The 8,002-nt window shown below is 37.2% G+C and overlaps 5 non-coding genes across 5 annotated transcripts; 1 reads left to right on the top strand and 4 right to left on the bottom strand.

Annotated features, from left to right (window-relative positions):
- Positions 1 to 517: 517 nt before the first annotated feature.
- Positions 518 to 600, bottom strand: trnal-cag. The gene has a single exon. It is a non-coding gene; the product is annotated as a tRNA-Leu (tRNA).
- Positions 601 to 1,435: 835 nt separating this feature from the next.
- Positions 1,436 to 1,507, bottom strand: trnaq-uug. Its single transcript has one exon. It is a non-coding gene; the product is annotated as a tRNA-Gln (tRNA).
- Positions 1,508 to 2,844: 1,337 nt separating this feature from the next.
- On the bottom strand, positions 2,845 to 2,927 carry trnal-cag. Its single transcript has one exon. It is a non-coding gene; the product is annotated as a tRNA-Leu (tRNA).
- Positions 2,928 to 6,023: 3,096 nt separating this feature from the next.
- On the bottom strand, positions 6,024 to 6,095 carry trnaq-cug. Its single transcript has one exon. It is a non-coding gene; the product is annotated as a tRNA-Gln (tRNA).
- Positions 6,096 to 6,821: 726 nt separating this feature from the next.
- trnag-gcc lies at positions 6,822 to 6,892 on the top strand. Its single transcript has one exon. It is a non-coding gene; the product is annotated as a tRNA-Gly (tRNA).
- The last annotated feature ends 1,110 nt before the right edge of the window (positions 6,893 to 8,002 follow it).

The following is an 8,002-nucleotide window of genomic DNA, read 5'->3' as shown; positions in this document are numbered from 1 at the left end:
CTCACCCCCCCACACACACACACACACACCCCTTCTCTCTCTCTCTCGCTCGCTCACTCACACACACACAAACTTGTTTTTAAACCTTAGTGAGGACACATATTCATAATGTACTCAAACCTTAACCCTAACCCTAAAATCAGGTCTTAGTTGTGGGCCCCACATATATTGTCCCCACAAAGATAGGTTTGTACCTTTTTTTGGACCTCAAAAACGTGTAAATACAAGTATTCACACGCACATGTATTTTATATCTTATGGGGACACATCATATATGAATTCCTTAGTACCTTAGCCATCACAACTAAGTGCCTAAGGAATACTTCACCGATTTGCATTTAGCTTTGTCTTACTAGAATATTGGTATTATTTTAGAAAAATGGTGCTTCCCAACCTCAGTTTCCCCTGAGTTGAGAAATAACTTGAGTCTTTTCAAGAACACATTCCACAATGGGAGAATCATTTCACGCGACTATTATTTATGGTACTTCAGAAATTTGTGGATGAAAACATCTACTGTCAGAAGTGGGATTCGAACCCACGCCTCCAGGGGAGACTACGACCTGAACGTAGCGCCTTAGACCGCTCGGCCATCCTGACTGAGTACACTGTAAAAAATATGGTATTTTTCTTCATAATGTCCAGACACATTCAGTGAATTCACATTTGTTAATGATGAATGAATAATAATTAAAAAAAAACACAAAATAAACCATGTTGATAGTCACAAACTAATTAGTCACCACTGTTCTAATTAAGAGACAGCATTTAACAAGTGGTTAAACAAGTTGAATGCCTTTAAAGTCCAGCACATTAGCCACTGGTTGATACTTCTCATTTCTCTGTGAAAGCATTTCCCTCTACTTAACCTTAAAACACCAGAAAACAACACAAAAGTGAGGTTATTGTATGACGTGCCCTCATTCACTTCATAACTTGACTCAGGTGAAACTAATATATATATACACAACTTATATTTTTTGGGAGTGGGAATGATGACACATATCAGTGTCCTTGAGGGGAAAAAGCAGCGAAATGTAGTGAACTTAAGTTGAGACTATAATTAGAGTGAAAACACAGCTGAGCGCAGCCCAGTTTTTGTGTGTGTGTGTGTGTGTGTGTGTGCGCGCTTGGTCCTGTCATGTTGTACAACTGCTGTTTTATTTATTCCTGTATTTATTTATGCATTTATTTATTTATTTCTGGTGAGAATCTAGATAGATTTTAGATGTGTCTCTCAGGTGACCCTAACGATCCTCATTCACAACTTGACACAGGTGAAAATAACAACACGAAAGTGGGTCAGAGTGTGAACGACCTGCATCGTTCAACAGAATGACCCTCTTGACATGTACCCAGCCCACAGAGGCTAAACACAATGAGGTTTTTTTGCTACTCCCTTTGACCTGAGCCATACTCAGGATTGCTCAAAGACAGGTTCCACCGAGATTTGAACTCGGATCACTGGATTCAAAGTCCAGAGTGCTAACCATTACACCATGGAACCACTGTGAGCTCACCAGTACAGTTGAGATTTTTTCAGCGTTTACAGTCAGGAAGGCCCTGCATTCAGGAGACAATCTTTCCCTGAAGTTGTGGGTTAGAATCCTACCTCTTTCAGTAACACTTTTCATCCCCGATAAACGACCATGTGAGAAGTGGGATTCAAACCCACTCCTCCATGGGAGGGCCTTAGGTGAAATGTCTTCAACTTACCTCGAGCAAGTCCAGTTGCAGACAGCTAAGTTCTTAAGATAAAAAGAAAATTAATCCAACACAGTGTGGTCAATTTCTTCTGGTAATCTTGTGTCTTAGCTGACAAGTTAACCTGTGGAAATTACCAAGTTTTGTTGGCCTATGGATATGGGTCTCGGTTTGGGTGCAAGAAGTCTTGTAGATCACTTCAAACTACTTAACAATCCTAAAAATGTGGGTTAATCTCCAACAACTACCAGGGAAATCTCTATATTTAACAGAGGAGTCTGGTGTATTTAGGGACAGCACCGCCGATCGTGGGTGGCATCACAGACCCTGCCACTGTAGTCTGTGGAGTAGGAGGCTGTACTCCGGAGAGGTGTGGACAGAAATCAAGCCGAACAGTGCTAAACTGTAGATAAGTTAAAACTAATTAACAATCCTAAAAACATGGGTTAATCTCCAGCAATTACCAGGAGTCTGGTGTAAAGTCACTAGTCACTCATTTGTGTATGTCGCGTAGCCGTGCAGCGATGACTTTGCCTATGGTGAGTAGGTACTTTTTATTGTTGTGGAGATGCAACCTACAGAATAGAAGTGGGTCAGGGGTTGAATGAGTGCAAAGGCTAAGGATTGTTCAGGTGACAGTGTTTCCCTGGAGTTGTGGGTGAGACTCCTACTTACATCTGGATGATTGTGTTCTGGGCTGTTTCACAAAACATCACATCACTCTGGTCAGAAAATAGATAGATTTTACACTTATTCTATGATGTGTCTCTCAGGCGACCCAAACCACCCTCATTCACAACTAGAATGGCATCTACTTCATTAATAAACCTCATTAATTACATAAGCAAATATTATTATTGTTAATATTATTATTAGAAATAAATAAATATAAGTGAACAGAAATGTACAAATAAATGTAAAGCATTTATTTATTCCTGTTTTCCTTTATTGCTGTATTTATTCATGCATTTATACATTTATTTCTGTATTTATTATTTTTTTTATATATAGATATATATATACAAGTCAGGTCTCGTCCTCCATAATCCATATCTGAACACTTGTGGTAACCTGGAAATGTGGTGCAATCTTTCGCCACTCCACTAGTGTTTAACACTGTACAACATTCGAAAACTACTTTGTCAGAAGTGGGATTCGAACCCACGCCTCCAGGGGAGACTACGACCTGAACGTAGCGCCTTAGACCGCTCGGCCATCCTGACTTAGCACACTGTAAAAAATGTTACTATTTTAACTATAACCCGTATTCATGGTTGTGACTGATTTAAAAAAATATCCTGTATATTCGCAATTGATAATAAAATGATATATGATGATATTAGATCAAATAATTGGTCAATTGAAAATGATATAATAACCACTATGTGAGTACACTCCTGGCAAAACATGCATGAGCCACACAGTAAACATTACAGCTATGGGGCACCGGCTCACACTGAAAATAACAGAAGCATTTTGTCACGTTTCGCTTCAAACAATGTTTAAAAAACTGGTATGAATTTTTGAGGGTCACTTTTTTGCACATTTACAACAATATTTGTCAAATTAGAGATATTTTAAATAGCTAAATCCAAATATTAAATGTTACACCGAAATGTTTAATGTTAAATCTATATGCTAAGTCTAAATGTAAAATTTAAATCTAGATCTAAATGTTAAATTTAAATCTAGATCTAAATGTTAAATCTAAATACTAAATCTAAATCTAAATGTTAAATGTTAAATCGAAACTAAATGATTATGAGTTTTTAGTGTGTCTTTTATGAAAGGTGCGGGACTTGGGAGCTGTAGCCACTATAGCCAGCCACGAGGGGGCTCACTTCTGTGATCTGTCACGTTCGCTTCCATAAAGGCCAGCAAGAGCCTATCCCCGCCCGCCCCCGACCAGGTACGGTACTGTCGGCCATGGTCGCTCTGCGAAAATGTCCAACGAATCGACGTCAGCCGAGAACATCGGCAGAGCCGTCCTGGCGGCTATACAACATTTTTCAACAGTGACAGCGACAGCAACCGCCTCAGGGCCACCACAGGCCACATCGGTAAGTGACTTTATGTTTTCCAAATCACGTAGCATTCGTTTCTTGTCAAGGCTAACGTAACTAAACAAGCTAACGGTAGCCACTTAGCTAGTTTCGTTTGCGTCACTTACCGGTGTGAGTTTTACTGTTTATAAAAACAAATGTGCAAAGGTGACGTGCATAGGTAAAGTGCATAGGTACTAGTAGCAAATCTCTACTGGCTACCGTTAGCTAGTTTAGTTAAGTGAAGTTGGTCGGGGGCGGGCGGGGATAGGCTCTTGCTGGCCTGTATGCAAGCGAACATGACAGATCAGTCAAAGTGAGCCCCCTCGTGGCTGCTATAGTGGCTGCAGCTCATTCGTCCCGCACCCTTCATAAAAGTGACACTAAAAACTCAAAGTACTCTTCAAATACAGTTTCTCCAAACATGTTTATTATTTTAGGTAGTTATTATCACGATAATCAATGTCCAAGAGTCCATTCCCCCAGATGAGATGGTTTTCATTCGTTATTTGACACTTTAAACACACACTGACCTCCTAGACCTCTTATTTAGGTAATTCCGGTCACCGGCATTTTGAATTTGCATATTAGTTAAATATTTAGTTTCAACCAAAACATTTAGATTCAACATTTAACATTTAGATTTATTATTTAGATTTAAATTTAACATTTAGGTGTAACATTGAATTTTGCTGTTTAAAATATCTCTAAGTTGACAAATTGCAGAAAAGTGACCCTCAAAAATTCATACCAGTTTTTTTAAACATTGTTTGAAGCTAAATGTGACAAAATGTTGCTGTTATTTTCAGTGTGCACCGCTTTACAAACTGCACCCATATACAACAGGGTTTTGGATAATCGACGTCCACTAGAGGGAAGCAAAGAACAGTGAATAGCTGAAAGTTCATCATTGATTTCATTATTTATTTACACCAGTGCTTCTTCTAAAGCCACCTTAACAGGAAGTCATGTCTTATTTGAGGAGGTTTGATGGGGGAACAATAAACAAAAATGTACAAAAACACATTTATAAACCAACAAAAAGATAGATAGAAGATAACATACCCTTAAAAGTCAGCAGGTTAGTTTGGTGTCTGTATACTGTGATGTGGTTAATTAACCATGTGGTTGAGGACAAACATGGTCACTTTGAGTTTTTCCACATTACTGCATTCAAAATCCAGCCTGCTGATCATTATACCATAGCATCATAGCACCACACTTACGTTAATGACTTTTATACATGATACTTGACAAATACAAGTTTCATCCAGTTAATTAATTAGTTAGATGGTATCAACACTAAAACAAAATAAAATAAAATAAACAACTAAATGAAATGGTCGAGATTTAAATAAAGGTTAAAGAAACTCACTACAAAGCTCAAGTATGAAACTCCAGCTAACTCCTGAATTTGTTAGTGTTATATAGACTTTGCAAAGTTGATATATTCCAATATTGGGCTAAGAAGATGTGAGGCTGTTTTTTTAATTCCCCCTCAATTACAAATGTTAGGCACCTGGACATGAGAAAGACCTTTACTTTATATGATGAGTACAAAGAGCACTCAAAAACCGTGCCTGTCAGAAGTGAGGGTTGAACTCCTGCCTCCAGGGGAGACTACGACCTGAACATAGCGCCTTAGACCACTCGGCCATCCTATTTCTTTTTTTAATCAGAATGTCAAACTATACTAGTCAGTACTTAATTTTTGATTCAATTTGAAATATCCTGTGTATTCACACTTATGTATAATAATATGACAATGTTCTAAAATCAGTTTATAGTCACCAAACAAACTGGTCACCACTGTAATCACTGTTCTGATCAAGAGTTTGCATTGAACCTAGTGGTTGAAGCTGAACCCCTGTGCTATTAAAGTCCAATTTTTGTCATCCAGTTTATTAATTAGCAGGGGTGGAAAAGACATCATGGTCGTAAGTGCAACTCTGCCCCTGGCTGATTGTACTCAATTCCCTTGTAAGTAACTTTGGATAAAAGTGTCTGCTAAATGATATGTAATGTAATGTAATTAGTTAGATGAGCATCAACACTAAAATAAAATAGGCCGAGATTTAAATAAAGGTTAAAGTGACTCACTACAAAGCAGCAGGTGTGAAACACATTTTACTGAACCAGTGAAATTATAAACTTAACCATTGGGCAATTATTTTGTAACAATTACACATGTGAAAGTAATTAAATTAACTGGGTTTCAGGGTGTTGTGTCATTCTTCATCAGTAATCAAATGTAAAGACTGAGGATTTTTCAAAATCAGGTTCCACCGAGATTTGAACTCGGATCGCTGGATTCAGAGTCCAGAGTGCTAACCATTACACCATGGAACCATCTTAACATGATTAAAACAGTTGAGATTTTTTACAGTGTATTCAGTGATGAGACCATTCAAGTGACAGTATTTCCCTGGAGTTGTGGGTGAGAATTCTACTTTAACACTTTTTCCTTATTTAACTGGCATTTGATTTTGTAATATACATATAGAATTATAGATAGATAGGTAGGTAGATATCTCTGACACACTTATTACTAATACTATTCAGATACTAGATATATTGAAATCAAAATATCACTGTAAAACCTATTAATAATATTCAAATAATAGTAAATAATCAGAAACGATTTCAACGCTCATTTCTGGATACTGTCAACAATATCACCTAACAAACCTGGAACCGGTTGATATAAAGCAGTCTTCATACATGTGAATAAAAAGCATTAATTCACTACTTGAACAAAAAAGCTTCCACTTATTTTGGAAAGTTCAAAATGTTTGTAAATACGCTGTCTTCTGTTTCTCTGCTGCTGCTGTGCCACTTCTTCTTTTCACTCAGAAAAGACCGTCTACTTACTGTTAAGCCAAGTGGGAAACAGTGCCCCCAAAAACCTACTTGTGGGCAAAAATATATTACATCCGTAGTGGTTTAACACTACCATAGAGAATGTATGGGAAATTTTTTAGGGCCGTTTGGCCAAATAACTGTGGGAGCCAGACCTTAGGATACTGTTATTTGTCCATTGGTCAAAAGTGATCAGTCGCGAGGTTTTAATAACAAGCATTGGTGGTTCAGTGGTAGAATTCTCGCCTGCCACGCGGGAGGCCCGGGTTCGATTCCCGGCCAATGCAACATGTTTTATTTTTCGTTATGTATCTGGCATTTGATTTTGCAATATATACATATAGAATAATAGATAGATAGCTACCACTGTAACACCTATTACTAATGATGTTCAGATACTAAATATATTGAAATCAAAATATCACTGTAAAACCTATTAATAATATTTAAATAATAGTAAATAATAAATTATCAGAAACAATTTCAACGTTCATGTTTCTGGATACTGTCAACAATATCACCCAACAAACCTGGAACCAGTTGATATAAAACAATCTTGATACACGTGAATTAAAAGCATTAATTCACTATTTGAACAAAAAAGCTTCCACTTACTTTGAAAAGTTCAAAACGTTCATTGAGGAACGTGAAAAAAGACTGTCTTCTGTTTCTCTGCTGCTGCTTTAGGCCTGGGCCCCAGAGTTATTTGGCTGAACAGCCCTAAAACATTTCCCATTCATTCTAGACGGTAGTGCTGAACCACTACAGATGTAATATTTTTTTGACCACAAGTAGGTTTTTGGAGGCGCTGTTTCCCGCTTGGCTTAACAGTAAGTAGATTGTCTTTTCTGAGTGAAAAGAAGAGGTGGGCCTAAGAACATTTTTATGGATAGTTTGAGTAAAGTTCACAATAGGACTGTTTGGTTTGGGCCGTTTAAGTAGAATTAACGTAAAGGAGAGAATATAGGCTCACTTCACATTTAGAAGCAGCTGATTTGTATGGAGGACGAAACCTGACTTATGTACGAATAAGTAAATAAATAAATAATATTTATTTACTTATTCGTTTTGAAAAGTAAATAATTATTTTATTTATTCATTCATTCATTAATTTATGCATTTATTTTTATATTCCTGTATTTATTTATACATTTATTTATTTATTGCTTATTCATAACTGGAGCTGCTTTGCAATGTTACGTTACAGAGAGGAAGGCTTGGGATTGGGAATCATTTGCGTTTGTCTGGGTCTCCAATTTGACCAGGTAAGTACCTCCTACCTCATTAACATATGGACACAGAAATAAATAAATGTAGGTTAATCTGTCGATTATTTTCTCGATGAATCGATGAATCGTTTGGTCCATGAATGATCAGAAAGCCATAAAAAATGTTGA

The sequence above is a fragment of the Solea senegalensis genome, linkage group LG3 (genome assembly GCF_019176455.1).
Source record: "Solea senegalensis isolate Sse05_10M linkage group LG3, IFAPA_SoseM_1, whole genome shotgun sequence".
In the NCBI taxonomy this organism is placed as follows: Eukaryota; Metazoa; Chordata; class Actinopteri; order Pleuronectiformes; family Soleidae; genus Solea; species Solea senegalensis.
The sequence above is the reverse complement of the archived record's forward strand: the minus strand, read 5'-3'. Positions and strand labels throughout refer to the sequence as shown.